Source organism: Hemitrygon akajei, chromosome 9 (genome assembly GCF_048418815.1).
Source record: "Hemitrygon akajei chromosome 9, sHemAka1.3, whole genome shotgun sequence".
In the NCBI taxonomy this organism is placed as follows: domain Eukaryota; kingdom Metazoa; phylum Chordata; class Chondrichthyes; order Myliobatiformes; family Dasyatidae; genus Hemitrygon; species Hemitrygon akajei.
In genome coordinates, this window is record NC_133132.1 from 62016464 (window position 1) to 62021096 (window position 4633).

A 4633-nucleotide genomic window follows, 5' to 3' on the forward strand; every position below is an offset into this window, starting at 1 on the left:
CACTAGTACATTTGATCTTATAAAGTAAACTGTTCAGAAGATTATCAGCAAATGCAATGGCTGCTCAGGTGACTGCCAAAAGCAGCAGGGCCCTCAGAATGCAATCACTACCCAAGTGTGGGTAGCTGGCAAACCTGGTGGAGTTAATTGCGTTTTTCATTGGTGGATTAAAAGGCAAGGCAGCATGGTAGTGTAGTGGTTAACGCCACACTTTACAGTGCCAGCGACCTGGGTTCAACTGTTGCTGCCGTTGTAAGGAGTTTGTACATTCTCCCCGTGGCTTTCCTCTGGGTGCTCCAGTTTACTCCCGCAGTCCAAAGGTGTACCAGTTGGTAGGTTAGTTGGTCATTGTAAGTTGTCCAGTGATTAGGAGAGGGATAAATCAGGGTTGCTGGGTGGCATGGCTCGAAGGGCCAGAAGGGCCTGATCTGCACTGTATCTCAATAAATACACAATAAAAGCAGTTAGTCTGACACTGCAAGGCATGCTGATGTAGGGATAAAGTTACTGGATGAATAACCAGGACTGGATGAATGTACCACCAAGACTACTTGTTCCAATTGTGTTGCCTCTTATAGAAATTGAATATAATTTATGTTTATTTTGTAAAAGTTGTCTATCTGATGCTGCTACGTCTTTCCGTGCACGTGGGCCTATATGTACTTGTACCTTCGGCATGAGCCCCCAAAACCTCAAGACCTTCTACAGGGGCACCATTGAGAGCACCCTGACCTGCTGTAACACCACCTGGTATGGGAACTGCACAAGCCTTGATCGCTGGGCACTCCAGAGAGAGTTACGGACAGCCCAGCACATCTGTGGATGTGAACTTCCCTCCGTTGAGGACACTTATAGCGGCAGATGCAGAACGAAGGCCTGGAAGATCATTGGGGACACTAGTCACCAAAACCATAAACTGCTTCCGTCTACCAAACAGTACTGCAGCATTAAAGCCAGGGCCAAGAGGCTACAGGACCCACATACAACAATTCACAAACATCTTCCCCTCTGCCATAAACCCATGATCACCACCTCATTATTGCTCTTTTTGCTGCTGCTAAACAACAAATTACACACATAAGTCAGTGACGAATAACCTGATTCCACTGCAATCCGCAAGGCTTACTTTGTACTAATTGTGCTTCTTTTGTAGAAATTGTTCATTGATGGTTTGTCCTTTGAACGGTGTGAATCTGATGCTGTGTACCTGTTACGCTGCTGCAAGTACGTTTTTCATTGTGCTGTCTCCATGTACACATGACAATACACCTAACCTTATAGTTCCTAAACTTAACAGTTCAGTAATGTTCAAAGTAAATTTATTATCAAAGTACATACATTTTACAACATACAACCCTGACATTTGCTTTCTTGTGGACATATTAAATAAATCCATAATAGAATCAGTGAAAGACTCCACCAACAAGGGAATCCAACCAGTCTGCAAAAGACCACAAATGGTGCAAATAAAAAAAGGAAGATATAATATCAAATAATAACTAAAGAAATATTGAGAATATGAGATGAAGAGTCCTTGAAAGTGAGTCCAAAGGTTGTGGGAATATTTCAGTGATGGGGCAAGTGAAATTGAGTGAAGTTAACCCCTTTGGTTTGAGACCCTGATGGCTGTGGGGGGTAATAACTGTCCTGAATCTGGTGGTGTGAGTCCTGAGGCTCCTGTACCTTCTCCCCCATAGTATGTGAGAAGAAAGCATGACAGGGGTGTGGATGCTGTTTTCCTACGACAATGCTTCATGTAGATATGCTCAATGGTGCGGAGGGCTTTACCTGCAATGGACTGGGCCATATGCACTACTTTTTGAAGAATTTTCTGTTAAAGGACATTGGTGTTTCTATACCAGGCTGTGATGGAGCCAGTAAATGTAGTCTCCACCACTCATCTGTTGAAGTTTGTCAAAGTTTTAGATGTCATGCCAAATCTTTGCAAACTCCTGAATAGGTCCACTGATGATGCCATAGCCTCTGTGCTCCACTCTGTCCTGTTCCACCTGGAAAATGGTGCCTCACATGCCAAGATGCTGTCTATTGACTTCAGTGTGGAGTTTAATCCCTCAGAAGCTGGAGGGTAAACTGTTCTCGTTGGGTCTCAACGCCTTTCTCAGTAACTGGATCTTGGACTTCTTGACAGAAAGGCCACAGTCAGTCCATGTTGGCAGAAACATCTCTAGCCGCTTCAAGCTGAGCACTGGCACTCCTCAGGGCTGCGAGCTTAGCCTGCTGTTCACGCTGGTGATGCACATTTGCGCTGTTGGATCCAGTTCAAACTGAACCACCATGTTCACAGTAACTCAACAGCAGTTGGCCTCATCAACAACAATGAAGAGACGGTGTAGAGAGAGGAGGTGAGTGGCTGGTAGAACGGTGCAAGCACAACAACTTGAGTCTCAATGTGGACAAGATCAAAGAGGTGAGTGGACTTTAGGAAGATACAGGCTGACCACTCCTCACTGCACATACACAGCTCCTCTGTGGAGAGAGTTAGGAGCACCAAGTTTCTAGGAGTGCTTGTAACAGAGAATCTCCAGATCCCTCAATGCCTTCTCTTTGGTCAAGAAAGCGCAGCAACATCTCCACTTCCTGGAGGAGATTGAGGCAAGTGAAGATCCTTCCTCCCATTTTAACCATTTCTTACAGGAACACCATCAAGAGTCCTAGCCATCTGCATCACTGTCTAGGACAGGAATTGCAAAGTATCTGATTGCAAGTCCCTACAAAGGTTTGTGAGGATTGCTGGAAGGATCATTGAGGTCTCTCTTCCACCCATCTGACATATTTATCCGGCGTGCTGCATACGCAGGGCCCTTAGCATTGTCAATGGATGCTCCCATCCGTCCCACAATCTCCTTGACCCCCTACCATCAGGCAGGAAGTACCATAGTATTAGGACAAAAATTGTTAGGATGGGGAACAGTTTCTTCCCACCCGCCGTAAGATTGAATTCACTGCCACCACCCAGGTCTCATCATGTTTGAAGTGCCAGTAATGTTATACCATTTACTTTTAAAAAACTTGTACCATATATGTACCTTATAATTTTGACAATATTACTTTATGTGTTATGTGAGTGTGTGAGTTACGTGAACTGTGTTGTGCACCTAGGTCCGGAGGAATGTTGTTTCGCTTGGCTGTATATGTGTACAGCTGAATGAAAGTAAACTGAGCTTGAACTTGGAGTTGCAATCCCACCACGGCAACAGATTGTAATTTCAAATAATTAGATGAATTAATTTAGAAACTAAAAAGATGTTACAGCTGTCAGAATGTTGTAAAAAGCTGTCAGGTTCACTCAATAAATCTGCCATTCTTATCATGTGTGGCCGGTGAATGACCCCAAACCAATCAATGCGATTGATCTGGCACTATGAAATGGTTCAGGGAACTAATTAGAGACTAAAGGGCAGGCCTGAGCCGAGTGACATTGAGACGGCTTTTGACTGAGTGTGGTGTCAAGGTGCCCTGGTAAACTGAAGTTAGTAGGCATCGAGGGGAAAACACCTCATGCATCTCTCATTTATTTCAGTCTACTTTCTGTTATTGCTTTCCCTTGTACCACTTCAATGCACTGGTGTAATGAAATGATCGGTATGGATGGTGTGCAAGACAAAGTTTTTCACTCTGCCTCAGTACACATGACAATAATAAACCAATTTGCCCACCCTGGGCATTAGCTTTGTCAGTGTTCTGAAGGGTGCCACTGACGAGAAACAACTAGAACAAGTAACACACAGAGTACTCAGTGGGTCAGACAGTAACTATGGAGGGAAATAGATAGTCAGCACGTGTCCACAAACATTAAGTGACTGCCACCGTTCTACAAGGATGTGTGAAGCCACAGTGACCCATTTACAAAAGTTATGGAATTTTAAACATTGCCAGCCTGAAATTTGGAAATATAATGCCCCAGATATTTCTTAGATGGAAGCAGTAAACAGATTAGGACCTGAAAAAGGACAAATACATAAATTCCAGTTTGTAAGAAACTAAAAGCAGTGGAAGACTAAACAGTCTTGGAAGTTCATGTATTCAAACCACAGAACTGTCATAAAACCAAAGGACATAGAAGCAGAATTAGGCCATTCAGCCCATTGAGACTACTCTTCCATTCCATCATGGCTGATTTATTATCCCCCTCAACCTCATTCTCCAGCCTTCTTCCCATAACCTCTGATGCTCTGACCAATTAAAAACCTATCAACTTCATCTTTGAATATACCCAACGACCTGGCCTCCACAACCATCTGTGGCAATGAATTCCACAGATTCACTACCCTCTACCTAAAGAAATTCCTAATCTCGTTTTAAAGCAATGTCCTTCTATTCTGAGGCTATACCCTCTGCTCCTAGACTCTCCCAATATAGGAAACATTCTCTCCATGTCTACTCTATCTAGGCCTTTCAATATTCGGTAGACTTCAGTGAGATCCGCCCTCATTCTTCTAATCTCCAGCAAGTACAGGCCCAGAGCCATGAAATGTTCCTCATACATTAACCCTCTCATTCCCAAGATTATTCTTGCAGACCTCCTCTGGACCCTCTCCAATGGCAGCACATCCTTTTTTAGATAAGGGGTCCAAACTGCGCACAATACTCCAAGAACAGCTTGACCAACGCC